This window comes from Suricata suricatta, chromosome 6, assembly GCF_006229205.1.
Source record: "Suricata suricatta isolate VVHF042 chromosome 6, meerkat_22Aug2017_6uvM2_HiC, whole genome shotgun sequence".
In the NCBI taxonomy this organism is placed as follows: Eukaryota; Metazoa; Chordata; class Mammalia; order Carnivora; family Herpestidae; genus Suricata; species Suricata suricatta.
Window position 1 is genome coordinate 118,926,417 of NC_043705.1, and position 26,498 is coordinate 118,952,914.

The 26,498-nt window shown below is 40.3% G+C and overlaps 1 non-coding gene across 1 annotated transcript; it reads right to left on the minus strand.

Moving 5' to 3' along the window:
• Positions 1 to 16,214: 16,214 nt before the first annotated feature.
• Positions 16,215 to 16,350, minus strand: LOC115295099. Its single transcript, XR_003910322.1, has one exon. It is a non-coding gene; the product is annotated as a small nucleolar RNA SNORA31 (small nucleolar RNA).
• Between the last annotated feature and the right edge of the window lie 10,148 nt (positions 16,351 to 26,498).

Genomic DNA, 26,498 nt, shown 5'->3' on the forward strand with positions numbered 1-26,498 from the left:
TTCATGCTGTATGATTCTAGTTATGTGAAGTTCAAAAACAGCCCAAACTAATCTTTGTTGTTATAAATCAGGACAGTGGGAAACCTTTGGAGGGGTAGTGATTTGAAAGAGTCATAGTTGGGGGAGCTTCTAGGTAGCTGGTGCTTCTTGATCTAGGGATCTAGATGCTGGTAATAGGGGTGGAGGCTCAACTTATAAAAATGTATCAAACCATGTGTGCATTCTGTATGTAAATCATATTTCAGTAAACCAGTAAGAAAACATACTGGTTACAAGCCATTAAAGTTTATTCCCCAACTCACTAATCACTTGCAACCTGAAATCTGAAATTCCCTACATTAAATACCAGGAACACCAATGGAAGATGTACTATGACATATTAAGATATTTAAATTTTATTGGGGTGCCTGGGTGGCTCAGTCTGTTGGGCATCCGACTTCAGCTCAGGTCATGATCTCCCAGTTTGTGGGTTTGAGCCCCACGCCAGGCTCTGTGCTGACAGCTCAGAGCCTGGAGTCTGCTTCAGATTCTGTGACTCCCTCTCTCACTGTCCTTCCTCTGCTCACAGTCTGTCTCTCTCTGTCTCAAAAACAAATAAACATTAAAATTTTTTTTAATTTTATTTACAAATAACATAATACAAAGCTCAAAAGTCTCATTTATGAACCATTAGATGCCAACCAAACAAAAGGAATCCAGAAAAAAATGAAATAGCTAAATAAATATACTGTCCCTTCTTAATTTTAATAACTTTGCATCTGCTTTCAATTCATATTTTTATTGAATCATATTAATCTATACTTGCTGCCAATCACTTTGTTAAGAAACACACAGTTCAGAGTATGCTCATCTAGTTTTTTCCATAGTTTCTAAGCCACCAGCCTCTTATTATTGAAACAGCCAGAACAGGTCACTGGTAAGGAAAATCTCCCCTAATGCTCCCCTTTATGCTCCTTCCCATGGGGATCTATTTTTCCTCTTAGAGCATCCATCTATGACAACATGTCCTCAGAAGCTCCAATCTGCTCCCTTCCATTCTTGAGGTGAGAAGAGATGCCACCCAACCGTGGCTGATTGCAATCAACAAGTACACATTCATAAATGAATATGGTGCTTGGCATTTTAAAGAGACTCAGATGTATTTCCATTCACAACCATTATCTTTCTCAAGCAACATGAAGATTACAAGCAACACTGCATATGATTTTTGTTTTTCAAACAGCAGATTATTACATACATAGGGCAGATGTCTTCCAGGACATTTTTTGGCTGACATCTTTATTCCGTGATTCCATGAGAGTTTTCTTCAAATTCTGCAAAGTAGTAAGATCTCCAAATGAAGCTAGTCCAGCTATCTTGGGAAAGTGGTTTCCGTTTTATCTGGCCTGTAAGTGTCAATCCATCAGGGGCTGCAGATGCCATTGCTTGGCTTGAGCCCCACTACTCCCCACACCCACCCCACCCCACAGTCTCACTGTGGAACCAATAAAGGTCTTTGGGGCTTTACAATCTCTTCTGAAACCTAGATTGCATCATTTCCCAAAAATGTCTGACTTTGGCTGTCCAAAATATCTGCCCAAGTCCCCCTTTCTCTTCACATCTGTCTAAACATAAGGGCAAGAGATATTGTGCATGATACAAAGCCAAGAGTCGGTGCGATGCTCTTCAAACTCAGAGTCAACAGTGAGAATGACATGAAACAAACTCAACCTGCTTTTTACAAAAGCTGGATTTAAATTTTCTGTCTGCTAAAAGAACATTTGAAAAATGAAATCTTTCCATATGGCTTTATTTTCTTCTATATAAAAGGGTTAGACTGAATTCTGCTGTATTAAAAAAAAAAGAGCTCTATGTACATAGTGCTGACATATACACTAAAGTCATCTGGAAAAAATACAAGCTACTATAACAAATGCCAAATGCCAAAAGTAGCCAGTCTCATTCTATTGAGACAAATAGGTTGAACGGAAAATGTGTTTAGTTGACAGAGTGAATAGAGAAAATTGATTTCTGATCATCAAATATACTATAACCAGACATAAGGGTTGGAAAGTTCTGAAACATTGTATTTTACACACATGATAAATGTAAAGGCTTCATATGAATGTTTTTCAGAAGCGTCATACAGCCAAGGATGAAATTATTCACACCAGACTAAATGTTTACATTAGATATTTTTCTATAATTCTTGAGAGGGGAAAAAAAGCTATCTTTTAGTGAAAAAGTATATTTTTACACATAGTTTTGGATCTCAAATGGAGAGAAACAGCATATTCCATAAAAAGAACATTTAGCACCTAATGTTTAAAATACCCAGCCTGTTCCCAACCTTTTATGAGCACAGATGTATCAGAGTCCAGATATTTAAGATTATACAGCAAATTTGTAATAGAGCCACATGTTCTTTTGGAATACAATACAGCTACAAACAAATAATAGTCATATTTCCTCAACTTATTTGCCAAATGGCCACATCTTCACACCAATAAGAAAGTCTAGTGGAATCCAGATACTCTCAGGAAAAGGAGCAGGGATAAGATGAGGGTAGTCTAACTCGTCTCCTTCATTTCATAGAATCAATCCAAACACAAAGAAAACAAGATGCATTTCTAAGACCAACAGTCATATTTTAAGACATAAACGTTTCTTTTTAACTATGTCTTTCTTTTTCTTTTTGGCTAAGAAGCAGGGTCTTATTTTTGCTGTAACACAAGAAAGCATTCCACAGAAATACCTGAATTGCACATAACTTCAAGAAAAAGCACTTGATGGGCTCGTTAACATAATCCCCACAGTCTCAAATCCCTCAAATAACTGACTAATTCCATTTCCTTCCATCCTGCTACCAAATTCTGCCTCTCTCCATTGCCACCATTTTTCCTACTTTACTTTGTCTCTCCCTTCAGTAAACTCGACACTCTGGTAATTCAATCTCCTGTTCAATGTCATGGTTGAATCAAATTGCTGTCACTCAAAATATAACCTGCAGCTTGAACTATGGCATGGTTGAGTGATTAAAGCAAATATCCCCAAATCTGGAATTTCTGAGTTTTCAGTTACTGAGCTGCTAAGTGGCTTTAGACAAGATCTCTATTCCTCAAGAGAATGGGTCAAATCCTGTTTGTACTGACTGGGACTCCACATGGTAGGACCCAATGGGCAAGCAGAACTCATCCCATGACTGTGCTCTCTGTGGGTTAGTGGAGAATTTGTCATAATGGAATTTAAGCAGCAAATTGGCGACACCAGCATTGACCTCACAAGATGGACATGGGCATTAGCAAATAATGAAAAAGCTTAGCAAAAGCTTAGCTTCTACCCTTCCACACCAGGGTAGAAGTCAGAAAAGACCAAAAGGGAACCCTCTATAATAGATATCTTTATTTGTGCAGTATAAATACTCGGGTTTCACAGAGAAAACCATTTCCATTCCTACCACCATCTCTACTTAAACAAGTTTAAGATAATAAAAACACAGCATTAGCATTGGTTTGCAAGGGTTAGGAGAAATGAAGGAAGATGGTGACTCTTCCTTGAGTTCAGAAGCTTCAGGAGAAAATCCTAAGGATGGAAAGTGACAACATGTATTGATACTAACTTCTTTTTTTTTTTTCTATAATTCAAGAGATGAACCAGGACCAAGCACATTATACCAATGTTATTAGACAATAAGTAGAAACTATTCTAAGGACTATAACAGGAAAACACCTGATGAAATGGGGATCGATTATGAATTAGAAATTACAAACAAAAAAATGAACACAGCCAACTAAGCTGCTGGACATTTGCTATGCATGGGGAGAAGAGTGTTGAAAGGAACCCAGAGGATAAAACTGGTGTTGGAAAACCATCTGACAGGATCCAGAGCTAAGACACCCTGCTCAGAGACCAGAGACCTTTGCCTAGCAAACTCACTCCACAGGAGAAATGGGGCAAGTGGATAGCTCTTTGCTGAGTCCTATCACAAATGAGGCACTCCATAAATCTTTGTAGAATGGAATTGTTGAAATAAACCAAACTCAGACAGAAGAACTGGAATTTTTCAAATTATAACAGCTGCCTTTATGAGCTGCACTGCTCAAAGAGAGAGTGGTTTGGGAAGGAAGAGACACCGGAACTAAATAGTCTCTTTTGCAACAGATAGTAAAATTAGAAGGAAAGCAAATAGCAAGACAGTAGACAATCAAAATCAAATGGATGTGGACCACTTAAGTAATTGGGTCAAGGAAGAGTAAATGCAGTTCAATTTAGGATAATGTTCAATAAATTGCTTTAAGAAATAACCTAGGGAATACAGGTTAAATGGAACAGCCATGTAGGAGATTGATCTGCAAGTCACAATAAAGAAAATCATTGAAACCAATCACCAGAGCATTACCAACATTAGTAAAAAGGCCACAGTGACCCTAACAGTGAAAATGCAAATAGACCCACTCAGACCACAGAGCACTATCCTCATTCATGTGCTTTCTATTCTTCCTGTGCTAGGGAAAAGTTAACCACTTTCCAAGCAGCTCTTCCAACTTAATATATTTCAAGATTACTATGGGCTTCCCCTAGTTTCTCTCTAAATTTCCCTATTTGCTTGGAAAACCTGGCAGTTACAGTCACAGATAAAATGGTCATGTTACAAATGTTACTACCCACTTGTCAAATTCTTTGGTTAACCATCAGGGGTGGCACGGAGAATCCACGTCCCACACTTAGAGGGCTTTTCCCTAAAGAAGGTGGGTTATGGCACAAAGATAATACCAACCTTATAGGTAAAACCAGGTAAAACTAAAAGTCAACCAAGCCCACACTTACCCAGGAACAGAGTTGGAAATGACCGACACTTGTCTATTTGAATTTAAATCTGCTTCCTTTAGTTATGAACCAGAAACATGGGGCTACCGGTTAATTTCAATGGACATTTGCTGTGCAGTATGCCAGACACTGCTGGGCGCTGGGGATTCCCCAATAACTAAACTACAGCCCTGCCCTTCAGAGACCCACAGTCAGATAATCCCAGTATAAGGCACACGGTAAGGACAACTTCTGCTGCATGTAAGGTGATCACACATACTCTCTGCAGATCTGAACTGGATATACATTTGGAACAAGTTTTCAAAACCCCAGAAATAAAAAAAAAAATAATGTTTTATTGGTATCTCTAAGGGCCAAATGAAAAGAGAGATGAACTTCAATCATTTTGCTAAACAAAAGTGGTCTGTTCCTGCCAGCAAGATAGCAGCTTGTGCAATGATATTCCAGCCAACTTCCTTTCACAGCTCAAATCTGTCCTGTTTTGCCCCAGCCTTGGAGGAGTTTGCTCTTCCAAACAACTGAGACTCACCTAGATTCCTGAAAGGAGCAGGGCTAACCCAACCAGACTAATTAGGTGTCTGGATTTCACTGGCCCAAGGAAAAACATTTTAACGGAAGGCGATACAATCATGGGAGTCTGAGGTAGGCTGGTTTGGATCCAGTCTCTCCATCCTATCCTATTGACTTGTTATTTTGCCTCTCTCAACCTCAATCTTCTCATCTGTATAATGAGAGTAATTATTCCACATTGTTGACTCATTCTTCACACTAAATGAGGTAATATAGGTAACACAGTGCCTAGCACATACCTCAACTTATGTTGAGACCCATTCCATGCCACTATTTTATATTTACCCATCAGATGCTGGGTAAAGATACTTTTGTATATTCCATTCTTCCATTCAGCACGTCTCTAAAGAGTAACAAACAATGGGAATGGCATCAGATGGTCACAGAATTCCAGGAGATACCTGTGAGTGTCTTGTGAGTAAAAACATTGAGGATCTACAGTGGGGGAGTCATCTCTCCTTCTAGCAAATACTTTCATAGTCATCCTTCACAAAACAATCTTAGGTATATTCCACACGTGGTTTGTCAAAGATGAGTTATGTCCTAGCCATAGTGATAGAATTGGATATGGTAGAATTTTGCCAAGGAGTATGAATGAAGAGTGAAAGGGAAAAAAATAAAACAACACTATGTTTATTTTTAAAGAAGAGAGAAGTTGAGTAACAAGCCAAAGACACACAGCATTTCAGAAGTAAAGCTGGTAAGTGGTGTGCCTCAATTTCTAGCACTGTGCTCTATTTGGGCAAGAACTAAGTCTGCTCTTTTCCCTGCCACAGCCTTAATCCTATCCCCTAGCAATGCCCCAAACCTATGATTCCTAGCAATACCTAGCAACACTTCACCATAATAGGCACCCAATAAATGCTTATAAGTCAATAATCTTAAGAAAGGTAAAATTAGAAGTGTGCAGCAGCTCAGAGTCTGCACTGAAAGCAAAAACTAATAAAATATATATATTGAAAAGGAGATATCCTGTTCCAGCACAGGACAAAAGTGAGAATTTTTTTCCAAACTAGCAAAAATGTCAAGTTCCCCCATTACTACCCAATCATTACCTTGCAATATCTCCCCCACCCCCACTTCTTTTTTTTCAAAACAATTTGCTATCCATTCTCAAAAATAACTCTCCAAATAAAGCAGATTTCATCATGATTCAAGCTTACAACATTTTTTAATAAAGAAACACCAGACAAACACTAGGAGAGCTGATACTCTGGTCTCAAACAACCCAACAGATGTGATTCCTACCACTTCCTACCTTTCCAAAAGACGTGATTAATGGGGAATTATAGGAATATTCTAATTCTTGATGAAAAGCTTGATTGATTTATTGACGCATGCAGCCAAACAATAACCAGGTCCATGTTTCAAACCACTACAGATGACCCAGAATCTGGGGCTCATCACGATTCTGTACTCTGCTACAAGACTGGTGCCAAGAAAATTTCCTCCTGGCTCAGTAATCCTTCTTCCTTTCTGGATAAATTCTACATCGCTTTCCCTTTGCTCCTGCCTTAGGTTAAGATTTCTTGCAGCAGCCTTGTAAATGACTTCTGTCTTTGGAAGATTCATTAAAGCTACACCATGTCTCTGATTCCCACCCTTGGAATGATTTTCACTTTCCACCCTAAAAGGACTTTGCACAGAAGTCTCAGCCCAGCATTGATCAACCCTGGGAACTATCATGGGTCTTTCTGTCCCTGGACTAGGTTGGGTCCTTCTGCTCTGTGTCCAAGCAATATTTGTATGTCCCCCACTGCAAGTTCTTCATATGTTATTATTAATTTCTATTTAATTGCCTATCTGTCCAACTGAACTGCATGGCCATCAGGAAAACATCATAGAGGCAGTATATGTGGTGACAGTAAAACAGGTGACTATTAAGTACATGAATGCATCCTAAAGTTTTATCAGTGCTTAAAAGTCCAAATTTCAAGCTTTCTCATGAGAGAAACCATAGCCCTGTTTCTTAAGCTAATTGTTTCTTAATATCTATTCTAATCTTTGTTCTTTGGGTAACTGAACCTCAAGAGTTTGGGCAAGGGACAAGGCCACACAGCTAAGGATACTTCCAGCTTCCCTTGCAGCTAGGCTCTGGCCAGCTGGGTGTGAGTTGAAGAGATATGTACAACTTCTAGGTAGTGTCATAAACAAACAAACAAACGAAAAAGCTGCCTCTCCTCTACTTGCTCCTTCCCATTCCTATAGGCTGGAAAATACACATAGTGGTGCTGAGACAGCTTCAGCCAGGGAGATGAGGACAACAACCTAATGATGGCAGAAGCAGCACAGGGCAGAAGAAACTTAGGTGACCTCAGATAGTAGACCCATCTGTCTACTCCAGACTACTCACGTGTCCCTAGACTTAGATAACAGAGAAGCAAACTTGTCTCTTTACGCCTCTGAATATGGGAGACTCTCTCTTTTAGCATCTTAAGTTGAACCTTTAATAATTCATATTGTTTGTAAATTCCTATAGCTTAATTCTGCCTATTTTTGAGGTCTCCTAACCAGGTAAACAATACTAATTATCACTACCATCACAGATATAGGAAACCCATAATCATCTACTGTTCATGTAGCTACTATCCAAAAGCAATAAAGAATTCAGTAGAGCATAACTCTGTTTACCATCTGCACTAGAGTAAATGTTTTGTTTACTTAATGGTGGCTGCTGTTTTAATTTGGAGTTGTAGAGAAATGTCGCTCCAAGTGATACCAACTAGCAAACTGACAAATTGTCCTCAATGTAATTTTGGAGCACAGAGATTCCTTTTGTATAGTGTATTTAATGAGGTCTAAAGCACTTTCAATACCTGTTGCCCAACCATAGGCAGCCATAGTCTTGTAAGACGACAACTAGATGAAATATACAGGTGTGGCTTGACAGAGTCAGAGGGTGCTTGTGGAGTCAGTCCTGGGTCTTCAAGCCACACCTACACATTTGGATGATGTAGAAAATCAGTATTTTTCTGATTATTAAAAAATAATAAATCCCAAGAGATGTTACAACAGACTTGATCCTTCTCTTTCTTTTTCTAGTTCTTAAACCCTGAAGTCAGGGATAATGCTCATAATGGCTGGTAGGATCAGTCTCAGCTTTTAAAGACACATTCAGCTTGTCATGGGCTATGGGCTGGACTCCACATTTGCCACATCTAATTTCCTACAAACAGACACAATATTTGTAGAGCTCTCCAGGTGTTCAAGATGGAACAGGTAGAAATAAATCAAATTCCCTTCTAATACAAAAGCTTTTAGCTAAAATCCCCTCATGAGAGCCTCCTCTATGGGCAAATCTTTCTGGCTTTTAACCATTTGTGCATTCAGTTAGACCTAGAATGGATGTCATGTTCCCATTAGGCTCTGTCTACATGAATAGCTACATCACTTCCTTTTGGTTTTTATGCAAATGATATCTAACTAGTGAGGTCTTCTCTGCCCACTCTATCTGAAATTCCAAGCCTTGTGATACTTCTTGTCCCTATAGTATTACCTAATGTATGGGTTACTCTTATTTTTATGTTTCCTCTATTAGAATACAAACTCCATGAGAGCAGACAAGCATGTCTTTTTTATTTATTGTTATATTCCCAATGCCTAGAACAGTACCTGACACATAGAGAAAAAGGGGACTTCAGGAAATACAAGTTGAATCAATGAATGAATGGAGGCCCTTTCTGAATATTTATATTAAGCACCTCAGCAGTACATATTCTAATCCCATGCTTACTCACACATTCTTTTTTTAATATTGATTTATTTTGAGAGTGTATACATGCATGTGAGCTGCAAGGGACAGAAAGAGAGTGAGAAAGAGAATCCCAAGCAGGCTCCATGCTGTCAGCACAGAGCCCAATGCAGGGCTCAAACCCAAGAACCATGAGATCATGACCTAAACTGAAATCAAGAGTAGGATACTTAACTGACTAAGCCACTCAGGCGCCCCTCTTTTTTTTTAATTCAAGTTAGTTAACATATAGTGTAGTATTGGTTTCAGGAGTAGAATTTAGTAATTTGTCCCAACAAGCACCCTCCTTCATGGCCATCACCCCTTTAGCCCATCCCCCCACTCCCCTCCCCTCCAGCAACCCTCAGTTTGTTCTCTGTATTTGTCTCATATGGTTTGCCTCCCTCTATGTTTTTATCTTATTTTTCCTTTCCCTCCCCTATGTTCTGTTGTGTTTCTTAAATTCCACATGAGTGAAATCATGTATTTGTCTTTCTCTGACTTATTTTGCTTAGCATAATACACTAGTTCCATCCATGTTGTTGCAAATGGCAAGATTTCATTCTTTTTGATTGCTGAGTAATATTTCATTGTACATATATACCACATGTTCTTTATCCATTCATCAGTTGATGGACATTGGGCTCTTTCCATAATTTGGCTACTGTTTATAGCACTGCTTTAAACACTGGGGTGCATGTGCCCCTTCAAATCTCACATCCTGATTGGGCCAACCACATTAGGTCACAGATAGCAAGTCCCTCACTTGCTTTGTTTTGTTTTATCTATAGTTACAGATAAAATATGTATACACACACAGAGAGAGAGAGAGAGAGAGAGAGAGAGAGAGAGAGAGAGACAGATGTGTCATTGCAGGCAACAGAAGATCTCAATCCAAATGCCCTTAAACCAAAACAGACTTGATTCCTATCAAATTAAATAAGTTTGGCTTAGTTTTGGGGTTGAATTGTAGCACCCCCCACACACAAAAGATATGTTCAAGTTCTAACCTCTAGCATCTCAGAATGTGATCTTATTTGGAAACAGGATCCTTACAGAGGTAATCAAGTTAAAATGAGGCCATTAGGATGGGTCCTAATCCAACATGACTGATGTCCTTACAAGGGGGGTGGAATATAAATATGGACAGGGAAGAAGATGTGAACACACACAAAGAGAACACAGTCATGTGACTAAAGTGATACATCTACCCAAGGAACACCACAGATTGTCAGCTAATAACATACACTAGAAGTGAGGAAAGATTCTCCGCTGGAGCAGTCAGAGAGAGCCTGGCCCTGCAAAGTGTGATTTCGGACTTCTAACCTTCAGAACTGTCAGATAATAAATTTCTATTGTTTCAAGCCACCTGGTTTCTGGTGCTTTGTTACAGCAGCCACAGGCCATTGATTTAGCTTAGTAAGAATCTTGACGCAGGGCCCAATTTCTTTGATCAGGACCCTATTTCTCTTTCTCCAGTCTTGACTACAAGTCCTCAGGCTCAAATAATTCCTCTTGCTCCCAAGATGGCTGGCAGTAATTTCTGGGGCTTCCCTCTTCTTCATATTTAATGGAGACTCAGCCCTTGCAATAGCCAGCTAAAGTCTGGGACTGGAGTCACATACCTAACATATACTGCTTGACTCAGGTGCCCAAATAGCAAATCAATGACAGTGTCCAAGGGGATAGATTGTGCTGACTGCTTGGAGACAATCAAGGCTTCCCCCTTGAGATGAAGGAAGAGTCAAGTCCTGCAATCATCACTGTTCATGCTCATACACCTGCTCTAGGTCCTCAATCCACTCAGCCAAGGCTGCTCATGCAAACTCCTGCTACTTTCTGTCTGAGGGCTTTTTTCTTTCTTTCTTTCTTGACCACAAGCACATGTTCAGCTCCTACACAGAGCACTCTAACACTCCCAAGAAGCAGCCCTCAACTACGGACCTAAGGGAATTGGCAGATAAGTATTCCAGCATCCTCACTCCTCAGGTGGGAGAACTCTGAGGTGTGTTCCACAGAGTAGCCCAGAGTTTCCCAGGGTTTTGAGCTCCACTGTCCATGGTGCTTGGTTAGCATCCCCTTTATTGACTTTCCCTCTCCTACTAGTATTTCTCCTAAATATACTACTTTTACTTGAATCCTTGGGTCATGTTTATTTCCAGACCAGAATAAGGCCTTATAAATTGCAAAGTAGGAAGCTCAGAGTTCTTTTAGAAAAGAGAAAAAGACTGGAAAGTACTAGAAAGTCATCCAGTGAGTACCCACTAGTCATTACTATTTCCTCTCTTTCAATTAATTAACTTTTTTCCTACAGCATTGCCTGGCAGCCAGGAAGCATACACACTGGGCTCCATCTTTGCTATTCCCTCTCCTATCTGCTGTGTTTCTATTTGCAAGTTATTTCATCATGTCACAAGTTCCTACTTAATGAAGACTAAGCATGACAATCTTTGTCCCTACAGAGTATGACCCAGAAAGCAGACATGGCATAAGGTCAACCATCCTACACCTCTTTACAGGTGAGTCTATTGCTAAAAGTTTCAGAAGGGCAATTTAATATCATTCCCTATCTCTTGGTTCCAGGGGACAACATTAGAGATTGGAGTAGATTACAGTAAAGATTCAAATCAGAAAGACTCATTATCTCTGGAGTATTCTCTACCATCAGGAAACCAGCTACTCTTAATTTAATAAATTAATTTAAAAATACAGCTTATTTATCACCTATATATTTTTTAGCCCTATCGAGATATAATTGATAATATACTACTGTGCAAGTTTAAGGTGTACGACATGTTGATTTGAAACATTTATGTATTACAAAGTGATTATCACTGTAACATTAGCGAATACCTCCATATCACTAGTCATCAGGGAAACGCAAATCAAAACCACTATGAGATATCACCTCCTCCCCGTCAGAATGGCTATCTTCAAAAAAAAAAAACACAAGAGATAGCTAGTATTGGCAAGGACATGGAGAAAAAGGAACCCTTGTGCACTGTTAGTGGAAATGCAACTTGGTACAGCTATTATGGAAAACAGCATGGAAGTTCCTCAAAAAACTAAAGATAGAACTACAATACAATTCAGCAATCCCACTTCTGGGTATACATCCCAAGGAGCTGAAATAAAGAGCATAGAGAGATCTGCACTCCCATGTGCACTGAGGCATTATTCACAATAGCCAAGATATGGAAGCAACATAAATGTCCATCAACAGACAAAAGGATGGACCTTCAGGGCATTACGCTAAGTGAGAGAAGTCACGGAAAAATAAACAGACACACAAATAAGCAGGTAATCTCATTTATTATACATGGAATCTAAAAACCCAAAACCCAAACGGAGAGAAACAGAGTAAGTAGAACCATGATTACCAAGGACTGGGAAACATGGGGGAGAGATGAAGAAATTCTGGTCAAAGGGTACAAACTTCCAGTTATAAGGTTAGTAAGCTCTGGGGATCTAAGGTACAGTATGGTGATTATACCTGATAATACTAATATTAAATACTTGAACGTTACTAAGAGAGTAACCACAAAAAGACATGATAATTAAAAATACTATCTTTAACTATTTTGGGGGGACCCAGACAGGTTTCTTTAATGAGCTCAGTTTTGCCTGAGCCCCCCACCGGAGCAGCCTAAGGATGATAAGCTTTCCCCAGCTTCTTCCAGAACCTTTAGCTGTTGCCTGTGGAGGGCGGAGAAGCAGTCCCTGGGGAAAGCCACCCTGCGTCTCCGGCAAGCAGAGGCGGTGCTTTCCAAGTGTTGCAGGACACATCCTTGCAGTCTCCTTTGTTCTCTGAGTATAAGCAGATGTTAGGCATTCTCCTCATTATCTCGGGATACTGCATAATATTATTATGGTGTCAGGCTATTAAGAGGCAGCAAATGCTGTACAACAACAGCCTTAATTGAGGCTTAGAGCTGAACTGTAAGTATGTAACCTTACTTCGGGGTGTTTGCAAATGCTTTCTGGAAACGGTTTAAAAAGATGTTTTCAATTGTTCCAACAGAGGCTTGCCCTGCCAAGATCAAGTAAAAGCTTCTTAAGATACAGGCACTATAAACATATTTCTTAAGATTTCAATTTTTTTTTTCAGCCAGAAGCACAACAAATCTGTGAGCCAGAAAGCTTCATGCATGCCACTTCCAGGACTGTTCCAGGGAAAAACTAATGAAATGCTGCAAAAGTTACACTCGGATCCACCGTGATCTCACAGCCACAGAATTCCACACTTTCTTTGAAGTACCATTACTATGATATAATTATCTGTCCATGAGTCTGGACGTGGCACTGGCCTATCCCTAGGGATGGGGATTCATGCAACAGTCCATCTCCAGCAAGGAAGCTCTTGACACAGGAGGCTGCCCTCATCTTAGTGGACACACTTGTCACCGTACACACGGAGCTCCTGGTCTTGAGTTCCTGGGCTGAACTGCAGCTCTTAAATGTTTGGTTGGAGGCACATTATGGTTCTGATGAACAGGATACAAGACTGAAAATCCTAGGTCAGTTGAGGCTGGTTTGATGCAGAACTCATCTACGAAAGTCTGAGTCTCCTTTAGAGTAAAGGAAAGCGGCAAGGAAAACAAACTGAACACTTTGAAAAGTAAATTCGAAAAGAATCTGGAGTTCAGAAGCATATTATCCAGGCTGTGGATTATGCAGGCCCCCAAAGAATTGACTCTAATGGGGCTATTTTTCGTTAATGGCCTATTAACATGTGCACAAGAAAGGGACAAGCTTAGCGTTTTGCTGCTTGCTGGTGACAATGATCAAAAGTTGTATAGGAAAATCCAAAGGAATGAAGGATGACAAAATCTCAGTAATATAGATCCTGGAATCTGGAATTGGGGATCGTTACTATCTTTCCAAGGAAAACAATAACAACAATAAAAAAGACTGCAGCTCTGTTTAAGCAATTTCTTTCATGACGATTCCATACAGTTCAGCAGGGGATAGGGAAGAGGTGAGGGCTACATAGCAATAATTATTATCACTGCTCAGAAGCCTCAACAGTATTTGTAACGGAAATATTATTTACCTAAATAAAGCTGGGCTTCTGTGAAAAATAAATCTATAATTCAAATATTGTAAGTTTAGTTAGGTTTGTTCCCCAACTTTATCCTCAGGCCCAGCAATAAGTCTGGCTTAATAAAGTGCTTTAGCATACTAGATAGATAAGATCTAGCCTTGGTGGTTTTCATTTATCTTCATTTCTCATGATCAAAACTGATGTATATGAATAGGATTTTAATGTCAGGTTACCTCTGGTAACTAAAAGGGGTATCCAGCACTCAGCCTACTCCACATTTTCTTGTTATAGCCTCTCTTGCCCTGTTACTATTATTTAGATTTCTGAATTTATTTTTAAAAATTCTACTTGAGACACAAGACTGAATTTAGGATGAAAAGCCCAAAAGAAGGGCTTAAATGGTTACGATGCTACAACATTATAGTGAATGTAAACATGTCCAGACCTGGGTTCAGGATCTTGGCTCCACCACTTAGTAATTGTGATGCTGTGGAAGTCTCTTGATATTGCTAGATGTTGGTATCCATAGCTACTAAACAGATGTAATGTTATCGACTTCATAAGAGTCACTGAGGGGATAGAAAGAGATCATTTATAAATACATTTGCCATAGATATGGCCACAAAGTATTCTACTTAACATACTTATTAGTGTTTCCTATATAATAATGCAGGTACAATTATAAGTTTAAAAATGAGTATTTGAATGATAGTCTGGTTCCAAAGACAGCCTAAACCATGATGGTGAACAGCCATGATATGTACTAAAATTGGGGATTCATAAATAATAATGATTATTGCTGTAATTAAGGTTATATCAGTTAGCTACTGCTATATAACAAAACATCCCAAAGAGGAGTGCCTTAAAACAATAATAATTTAATACTTTTAACTAGTCTATAGGTCAGCTGGGTAGTTCTATTGATCTGGCTCATACTTAGCTAATCTTGGCTAGGCTCACTTGTGAGCCTGTGGACAGCTGGCAGGTTGCTAGGGACTGACGGGTCTTAGATGGCCTCAGAGGACCCAAATCTTTTATATGTGTCTTATATAGCCTTATAGTGGGCTAGCCTGGTCATGTTCTCGTGGTTAGCAAAGATGCAATAGCAGCAAGAGACTGAGTCCAGACTGCATACTCTGCACCACATTTGTTAACATCCCATTAGGCAAAGCAAGTCATTTGGCTGACCACAGAGTCAAGAGTTGGGTCAAAATGTGCCTCCTACACTAGAGGGAGTGAAAACTTTACAGTAGGGGGAGTGAAAACTTGGAGCTATGAATGTAATAAATCTATTGCAGAAATACTCAGAATTATAGGAGCAACATAATTAAACCTGAAAAATGAATTCTTTCAACCAATATGTATCCAAAATCGACATGAATCCATGATGAATTAAGATGCCTAAAATTGCTTAAGAAGCAAATGCTTAATAAGATATAATAGAAAGTTAAGTTATTAATGTTTGATTAGGGATCTAACATTTCTAAGTGATACCACATTTCTTTTTACATTTAAACATCACAACACACCACACAGATGACAGGGTGGCAAGAGTTTCAGGAGTCAACTTGCCTTTAGTTATTTTTACAAGATGAAAACTGGCAAACTTTATAATACCGTACCTTATTATGTGAGAACAAACTATTTATAAGGAGAATCATTCTTACTGACCATAACAACAGTGGTGATGGCTTACAATTCAACTTATAAAATATGCTATAAAAATTAAAAATTTAGATCTGGTATTCCAGGGTTAAAAATCAAGCTATGATTATTTTAGGGTACTAGGTAGAAAAGATTTTACTGCTGGGGTGCCTGGGTGGCTCAGTCAGTTAAGCATCCAACTTTGGCTCAGGTCGTGATCTCATGGTTTATGAGTTCGAGCCTTGTGTTGGGCTCTGTGCTGATAGCTTGGAGCCTGGAACCTGTTTCAGATTCTGTGTCTCCCCCTCTCTCTGCCCCTCTCATGCTCATGCTCATCTTCTGTCTCTCAATAATAAATAAATGGTAAAAAATTTTAAAAATAAGAATTTACTGCTAACATAAGTATAGCTCTATTTTTTCCCCTGTATTCCCCCATTCAATCTTAACGGCCACAACCAGACAGACAGAAAGCATGAGGACACTTTTTTCTTGCATCTCTAGCAGAAACCTTAGCAGCAGATGGGAACTGCTCCAGGAGTATAGCTCTAAAATACAGAACATTTTAGGTGGATGGCGTTTGAAGACAAGAATAATTTTCATAGTATTTCTATAATATAGCAGAAAAAGATGTAATAGGCATTACTCTGAGCAAGAGGAAAATTCTTCAACAAGAAATATTTGAATGTGTGGTATAGACACCACTTAGAAGCCGTGTAACCTTGAATAAATTACTTATTCTCTCTGTACCTCAGTTCTCTCATCTGTAAAATGGGAATAATAAAAGTGTTTATGTTGTTATGAGAGCCAAATGGTTTAATGTATGTTGATTACACCACAGCATCCAGAACACAGTAAACACTCAATAACAGTTAGGAGTTTTTATAACCAGGGATGCCTGGGTGGCTCAGTCGATTGAACCTCTGATTTCGGCTCAGGTCATGATCTCACAGTTCATGAGTTTGAGCCCCACATCAGGCTCCCTGTTGTCAGTGCAGAGCCCACTGCAGATCCTCTGCTCCCCTCTCTGTCTCTGCGCCCACCCCGCTCATGCTCTCTCTCAAAAAAAATAAACTTTTTTTAAAAAAGAGATTTTGTAATCAGCATTATTAAAGCAAGATAGTTTATAGCAAGATTTCACTCTACCTGACTGCTCTTAACACATTCCCTTTGATTAAGTAAATTGTATGCAGAATTTAAACTAACCAAACCATACTCAAATTTTGCAGAATCTAAAGAAGAATCTGAAGCTTTCAACTTAGGAAGTGTTCTTCCATTTCTCAGACAGTGACACCTTCTGTGGAGGTACCACATCACAGCCCACCTTTAAAGGACATGAAATAACCAAACTAAGAGAGAAAGGAAGCAGAGTTTCAGAGAACTGAGTCTGAAAACAGGGAACTTCCAGGTATGGTATAAATGCCTATGGCTATGATAGGCTAAGGATGGGGGTCACGGGCAACAGAGAACCGAGAAGCGCTCAGCAAGAGCACAGTAGACACTGCCCAGGCCAGGAAGTGCCGCCTGCGCCCTTCAGTGAGGCACCCTTTTAACACACTGCCTACCAGAGTTTTCCACCCCAGTCTACTGGAGGATTTTCTCCAGACGAATAGATCTCCAGTTACTTATGGAAAATAATATTTGCGTTATAATGAACTTCACTAGAATGCATTTGCAGAATACTACAGAGGAGGCCTATATACTTTTCTAAGGACGATTGTGAAGCATGAAAGAGTACTGTGGAAACTCTTCAGCATAGATTAGATAAGACAAAGAACAAAAATATTCCGAGAACTGGTATGGTACCTATTTGCTTTTTCAACAGAGTAGTAAACTTGTCAGCAATGAAGAAAAAGCACTAATGAAATAAAACTTGGCTCTAAGCATTTGTTATTACTTGAAAAACACTCCCAAGGTTACCTAGAACCCAGCAACGTATATGTGTTGGAATGTTTCCATTCTCACCAAAAATGACTGCAAAAAACACCCAGCCTTTGGCTAATGGTTACTTAGCACAGGGAGCCCCTCATCAATACTTCTTGTTTTTAAGAGGACTAGTCCAATTGGGTGACAGTCTGAAATACAAAGCATTTTTTACTGAATTACTTTATAGGAACATGTACTAAGATATTGCAAAATGTGCTTTTCCCAACAGTGGATCTGATACTTATTTTAATTAAGTATACTTTGTAATTAGCCTATTGTTTATATGCAAAGTTATTAAACTGAAGTCACTAGGGACAGCTGGGTGGCTCAATTGGTTAAGCATCCTACTTTTGATTTCAGCATGGGTCATGGTCCCACGGTTCACAAGATCAAGCCCTGCGTCTGATTCCACACTGATAGCATGGAGCCTGCTTGGGATTCATTCTCTTTCTCTCCCTCTCTCTCTTTGCCCCTTCTTAGCTCACTCGTGCTTGCTCTCACTCTCTCTCTCTCTCAAAATAAATAAATAACTTTTTTTAAAAAAGCTGACATTCTTTAAAAGTTTGTTCTTTCAGGGGTACCTGGGTGGCTCAGTCACTTAAATGTCCAATTCTTGATTTCCGCTCAGGTCATGATCTCACAGTTCATGGGTTTGAGCTCTGCATTGGGACTCTGTGTTGACAGCTTGGAGTCTGGAGCCTGCTTCAGATTCTGTGCCTTCCTCTCTCTGCTCCTTCCCTACTCGCACTCTGTCTGTCTGTCTGTCTGTCTGTCTGTCTGTCTCTCTCTCTCTCTCTCTCAAAATTAGATAGATAGGTAGATAGGTAGGTAGGTAGATAGATATTTTATTCTTTCAAGTAATCTCAATGTTTCTCCTGGGATCTATTTTTACATACTCATTTGCATAGAGTTCTGAGTGGTGGTGGTAGTGGTGGTGGTGTTTGGTGGGTCGGGTTTTTGTTGTTGTTGTTCCGCTTTGGTAAGAAAGCAAAAACAAATGTAAACTTAGCCCATGTCTGTTTTATTCTGAATTCCCTTCTAGGGGAATTAATGAGATTTTACCGCCATAACAGGTCTCTGACAGTCACACACACATGTGCTTCTGAATTCAGGTAGAACACAGAGAGTAGTGAGAAGAAAGGTGGGGAAACCCAGTGACAGGAAACGGAGGACAGAAAGATAGATAAACCAACACTAGTACTGTTAGCAGTGCCAGCTTCGAGTTCAATCACGGACCTCAGGGAAAGAAAACCTCTAACCTCCTACGCTCCTAAAATACATGGGAACCATTTTAGTCATTCATTTATATTCAAGAAGTATTTGTGGACGATGTAATATTCACCAAGTATTGTGCTAAACCACAGGAACGAACACCAAGAGCAGTTTTCTCATGGCCCCTGTGCTCCAGGGGTGACAGTAAAGAAAAACTAATAATGGTACTCTTACTAGGTGAAGTGATGCTAGTTGCTATTTAGCAAACCAACCCCCCCCATCTGTTCTTGATACAATAGCTGTTTATTTCATATGGTGCAGACATTTTGGATTAGTTGGCAGCACTCTACCTAAAGGTGATTCAAAGCTTCAGTATCTTCAACATTTGGTTACCAAAGTTACATTGAGAATACAAATTGCCAGTATCAGGAATGAGAGGAGTATTATTACTGCCACAGATCCTGCAAACATCAAACAGACAATAAACGAGCATTATGAAAAACTTCATTCTACAGCTTGGATGAAATGAACAAATTCTTGAAAAACACAACTTACCAATTACGAGGGCAAAATGAAGTAAAAAATATGAATAGCCCTACAGCTATTAAATAAATTGAACTGATTTAAAACCTTTCCACAAACAAAATTCCAGGCCCAGATGGTTCTGCTGGTGAATTCCATCAAATATATCTGGAAGAAATAATTCGAGTCTTCCACAAACTTTCAGAAAGCAAAGGGGGGAATACTTCCTAATTCATTTTATGATGTCAGCGTAACCCTAATACTAAAACCAAAGGAAGACATCATAATAGAAGAAAATTACAAATTTCCTGGGTATCATCTCCATTCCAGCCAGTTGACAGGGGACACAGCATAGATGATTCTGTGTGAAGAGCTGTCTTCTGGGCCAGACCTGGATATGGAATGCATTACATCTGATCACATTCCTTCAGACAGGACTCAGGAACATGACTACCCTATTGGCACACGAGATGAGGAAACTTAGTCTAAGCCGTGTGTCCTCAAGAAGAAATGAAACTAAATTTGGTGATGCCAGCAATGCAGTGTGACAAACGCTATAAAGAAAACTCAGACAGACAGGGGCACCTGGGTGGCTCAGTGAGTTGAACATCCCACTTGAGCTCAGGTCATGATCTTACAGCTCTTGCGTTTGAGTCCCATGTCCAGCTCTATGCTGACAGCTCAGAGCTTGGAGCCTGCTTCTGATTCTGTGTCTCCCTCTTTCTCTGCTCCTCCTCCACCCATGCTCTGTCTCTTTCTCAAAAATAAATAAACATTTAAAAAAATAAAGAAAGAAAGCTCATAGAGAGAGCTAATGGAGCAAAAAGGAAAGGCTGTGACTGGAGAAATGGATGAATGAATGAAGGAGCCAGCAGTTAGCTAACGACATAAATAGCCTCCCTTAAAATTGCCCCTGCCTAGTTCCAGATGAGGTAGTAACTGTAACAACGGGAATAATGATTTACAAATCACTAATGGGCCCTGTTTCAGTGTTAAGTTGTGGCTCAAACACGGGGTGTGCATTTGCTTTCTGTGGGACTTGGCGGCAAGCCTGGCCTAGAATTAAACACCGCAGCTCTATGTCAGGCTGGTGGTATTCTTCTGCAGGCACTTAACCTACCGCTTCCCCCCAAATTTGCTTCCCTTTTTGTTTCTTTGAGACAGTGGGGTGCATAGGAACAGGAGGGAGCAGGGGGGGTGGTGAGTCCAGAAATCCATCCTGCTTGAATTTTATGACAAACGCTGTGTGGTCTCCCTGCATACATGAAAAGTTGGTAAACTTGTTTTAAAAGATGGGAAACTTGTCTCCTTTATATGTGTGCCACAGGCCTGCCCTGCCTGTTAACTCTCTTCCATTTGCTATAGATCTATTTTTCCTTATTTGCATTCCCCATCTTACCAGTTTTCCTGCTTCATTTCCTGACCTACCACAAAATACTCCCTTTCTCTCTGAAGAGCTGAAGGAAAGGTGAGCTTTCTGGAGGTTTCTGAGCCTGGCTCAAATCTGACCGTCATTCTGAAAATGAAAATAATGGTTTCCTCCAAACACCAGCAGCACGATTTGGGGAGGAGGTCTGTCACCGTAGTAGAGAACCCCGAAGAACCCAGCTGTTGAGCTAAAATGGAATGCAATGACATTTTCCATGTCCTCACACCTCCTTCTAATCTCTTCAGTCCCTTGAATGCTCCTGCAAGCATAATGAATGAGGATTTGCCCTGGTCTTCCCACCACCACCCTCAGTATCTCTCTGGGTCACACAGCTGCCCTGGGACCTGGCAACCATTCCCACAACACAGCAGAATCACAAAGCATCTTTATAAAGCACTTTGAGGAGCCCTGTACATGGCCAGAAAATGCCCTCCAGCCACCCCTTATGGTTCATTCTAATGGTAAGTCTGCCTTAAGACACTCTATGTCCAAAACAAACAGCTTAGCCTTGAACTTGTATTTTCATTATTCCTAATGTATATTAGGTTCCTTTCTACAGCTAACTTTTAAGTTATTGGGGCAAGTCACGTGTATAATGCTGCTTTGGTACTTCTATAGCCCCACACACAGCCTTACACATAATAGATTTTCAATACACAGTGATGTGGTTCAGGTTAAACAAGGGTGCAATCACTACATACAAGGTAAATATCCCTGAGAAAAATACTACTGTAAGCCTATCGTATCATTAAACATGCATCTTTGAGTGCTGTTTCTTGGTTCAGTTTTTGGATTGGGACTGATCATGAGAAGACCCAGAAGAAAACTCAGTACTGAGAAGAAGTAGAAATTTGAGAGAGGTTGGACGATTCTTTACACTGGTTGTAGGACCTCCCCAAGTGGAAATTTGAGAGAGGTTGGACGATTCTTTACACTGGTTGTAGGACCATCAGAGTTCAGAGAACAAACATAGTGGCTCCATAGTGGCTTGAGTGGTCAGAAAAGACATTGTGAAGAAAGAGAGCTTCTTCAAGGAATATGATCTGATTAGGTGGAAAAATAAGAGAGAACTTTTCTGGCTAAGGGGACAGAATAGACAAAGGCAAGGAAGCATGACAGAGTTTGATAAGTCATGTCCTTGCAAAGGTGGTGTTGGCTCAGTCCACAAAATGTTGGGGAGTTATGGGACATATGTGGGGACAGATATTATGAGGTCTATCTGTGGGGAACTTCGAAAGCCAGGCATGGGAGCAAGAAGCTATTATAGGTTCGCAAATTGGGGAAGGCCCTGCTGAGAGTGTTACTTGGGGATGATTCCCAACCATAGAAAACTGCTACTTAACCTCTTAATACTGCTTACTACAATCTGTATAATTTCTCTGTGAGCTCAAGTACAGTCTGATCAATCAGAGTCCTGATCTTTTCAAGATCAACCTGATCTTTCCCCCTCTGGGCCTCAAATTAACCTGTTGCTCCCAGCCTGGTTCCATTTTTAGAGTCCCCTATAGATAGGCTTTTATTCATTATTTGCACAGTGGTCTTTTTTGGTCTTCCAGTCTCAAGCAGGCTGAGGCAGCTGGCACTATGTAGGTCTGAGACAAGCGGAGCCCAGCCCAAATGATCAACTTGTTAGTAAAAATAAATAATTGTTGTTTTAAGCCACTAAGTATTGGGGGCTATTACACAGCAAATACATAACCATAATATATGTAGAAATCAACCTTGTCTCTCCTCACACAATTTACAAACACTACCACTATCATTACACAGGAATTTCTGCTAAAATAATTAATCTGGATCTGAGAGAGAGAGAGAGAGAGAGAATGTATGTATCAGCATTATGCCATGAATTCCCACTGTATATCAGGTATGATAGGCAAGTCTTCTGAAGACTGCCCTAAGGAATCTCTAGGCGTGGGTTTCTGTCCCAAGACTCTGTGCATGCTAATATATCAATCAGATGATGTAATCAGTGCCTCAACGTGTACCTAAATGCGTAGTTTCTGTTAAAAGGCTGGGCTTCTTAAAAAGTTAAGCTAATGAGAACTTCAGGCACATTAGAAATCTTTAGAGAAGATATATTTAGTCAGAGAATCTCAAATTTCAGGGCATGAACAGCTTTCTTTTGGATCCAGAAAACCTACTCTGCAGCTGCACATTGGCACCCTTCACCTTATATGCAGGGAAAGACTGAGATACCCTCATGCTACGGAGAGAGGGCAGGAATATGAAACAGTAGGAGTAAGAGATATTTATAGCTATTTCTCCCTTAGATCAATGCTTCTTGAACTTTAAAATACACACAAATCAGCTGAGAATTTTGTTAAAATGCATATTCAGTTAGTCTGAGATGGAACCTAAGCTTTCATATTTGTAACAAAATCCTGGTTGGTGGTCAATGCCACTGTTCTGTGGACCACACCTTAAAGATTTGACCACCATCATTAATAGTAAGCCTTCAGTGCCCCTTACATGTAACTTCCTCCAAAGCCTGAGCCTGGCAAAATAGTGTTACCACCCTATCACCACCTTCCCCATCACCACCACCATTTACACTGTCGCCACCATCTACACTGTCACCACCATCACTTCTACGACCACCACCATCTCCTTCACTACCTCTACCACTTCCGACACCACCACCATATCCAGCACCTCTGCAGACCACCACCACAGTCTCCAATGCCACCATCACTAACACCACTACCATCTCTTCTGCCTCAGTGCTGCCCATTACAGACTAGCAGAATTACTCAAACAACAGATCATTTGTTTATCCAAATAGATTCTTCCTGACCATCCAAGAGATGATTTAAGCAACAGATAAGGCACTGAAATCGAAGATAGTCATCTCCAATCAAATAATAACAATGATAAGAACTGAAGACTGGTAGTTCATTGAGTATAGTCATTACAGCAGGAAATACCAGCTCCTTCTGAAATATGGAGGTCCTTCTGACCAAAACAGCTAATGCACAGCAGATCCAAGAGCAAGGCAAAGCCTAATGAAAATAACACGGTTGTCATGACACATTTGCCAAAATGGCCACTTCATGTAGCACATTTTGGACTTGCAGAAGGGTTCATATCTTTGGAAGGGCAAAAAATATAAGGACGTGGACTTGGCTTACAGCTGAAACAGGTAACTCCTATGCTACATAAAATTAAAAACAGAAAACTGGGGTCTCTTTCCTAATCATTCTTTCTTCCCTAAGAAGGTCTCTAGGATGAACTGCCAAGTGTGCTTAAATATCTGTGTCCACCAAACTCTAATCCCTGGCGAATATAATTTTCATTCTAGAAATGAGAAATCTGCCCAAGCAGTAGCAGCATGAAGTTCAAAAACATCTGTACTGCTAGGTAAAGATGATCTGTACACATGATGTGGGCAGCAGTGATTTCCTCTACTAAGCTTCCGAAACGAGAGAAGCTTCGAAGGCAACTCAGCCCAGCCGATGTGAACCTTCTGGGGTTTCAGAAGTGATTACAACCAAGTTCTCTAATTGCTTGTGTGTTTTATTAAGTAGATCCCATTTGAGTCTAAAATCACATGCGATGTTTAAATGTTATTTCTGTAAACTATACAAAACTATAATTTTCCAGTAAAGAAAAAAAAAGGATGCTGTCAAATAAGAAGAGATATGAAATGAGATCGCTTCCCTTATTTGTGAGACAGATGTTATTTTTGGCTCTTCTGTATAATGCATTCCATATTATAGTCTCTTTCTGACCAAACACTAGGAACGGCACATGCTTGCACACAGTGAACCAAAACCATTATCAGGAAAACTTTTTATTAACTCTGACAACTTTTCAGGTCCCCAGTGCAGAAACCTCAAGCTGTCGGCTGCAAACAGGGCCCGTTATGCCAAGGCAGGATTTTTCAATCCATCTGACATATTCTTCCAACAGAAATAAAGCTGTACATTTCCCTCAGAATCTGCCCCTGAGGGTTGGCAAATGATTTTTTTTCTCTTATCTTTCCTGTGAAGCTCTTGTCCTCTTATGCTGACAGATTTCATAAGATTTTTCTTTATCATTTTCTTTAGAAAAATGTGGAAAGGGAAGACAGTAAGGATGGCATAAACTTCCACAGGAAAAAAACCATCATACCAACTAGCTGCTCTACTTGTGTTTATCTCCAAAAAGTTTGATGCTGAGCAAATATCAGCTGAAACTAATTAGCTTCATGATAAAAATCTCAGTACTGAACTGGGATGACAAGAATGCAACCAGAAATGAATAAAATGTACTGGTTGGAAGTGGACGGCAGTTTTGCCAACAACTAATGTGTGCAGAGGGAGAAACAAACGGTTAGTATTAGGCTGACTTAATTTTCAGTTGAGGTTCGTCTCTGTGATGGAGAAGCTGATGTTCATTTACATAACTTGACCTCAGCCAACTGCTTATACATCCTGGGTTTGCCAAGGTATTTATCTTGGTGTCTGCCCTTCAACAGCCTGGGGGCACTACCAGCCAAGATAAAGAACAAACAAATATTACTTAAAGGGACAAGAGCCTGGATACAGGGAATATGCAGATGCTCTCTATAAAGTCTGATGTTCTGCACCGTTGCTGACACAGGTGTAAGGAAGAGTTAACACTTGCAGCACGTGGGATTCAGAGGAGGCTCGGGCTTCTTTGTCTTACAGAAAAATATCTGAGTTTGGGGAGATTTCTGGGACTACATCTGGGTCTCCCTTCCCTATGGAGTGGAAGTGGATGCTGGCGAGAACCCACCAGGCAGACATTCTCTCCCAGATTCACTGGGAGCATGGTTAATAGTCAAGGGAATTAGCCAAGAGTCGAGATGATTTCCCTTCAGTTCTCCCACACCTTGGGGTCCAGCACCCACCCCCTTCAAGTACAAGGGTGGTCACCTCAGAGCAGGTAGAGTAGGAGTGCTTGCCTCCGTCCAGTTCATTTCCTTTCCAAAAGCCCTGGCAGGAGTGAGCCTTTGTGTCCTGTCAGGACGCTGGGGAGGCTCTTCCACTGGGAAGAGGTAAGCCTGCTCTGCTGTAGGTCAGGCCACGTCCAAATGCCCTCAACCCACTCAGAGGTCATTTGCAGCTTCAGTAGACAGTTCTCAAACATACCAAAGGCTTCCTCCTTCAAGTATGTGTATCTCTCTTTACCTACAATTTTTCTCTGGACTCAAGAGCGTGCTTGTCCCTGGCAACCAATGAGACACAAAACCTGGTGAACAGATCTCTCGGCTTTCTTGTCCCCTGGTGAGGCAGTTCTAAGTTATGTGCCCTCCACCCTCTCAGAATGTCTGCAACAGGATTCACTGCCCACAGAAGCAGTATGCCCATTAGTGTCCCTTTGATTTGCTTTCCTCCATTTTTTTTTTGTCTCTGAACTCATAACCTTACCCTCTGTGTCACCTCCCAAAGAAACTAACATCCAAATCCCTGTTTCACAGCTGCTTTGGAAGGGAATATGAACCAAGACACTAGCTCTAAGCAACTCCATGGTATATAAAGTTACTCAGGATGTGAGTCTGGTATCCAGCTCACACTCAGCCACATGGTAAAACATATCCCACAAATAACAGCAGCATAGCAGCCTTAATATTAAGGTCTGAGAAAATGCCTCTAGGCATAACGCTGACTTCC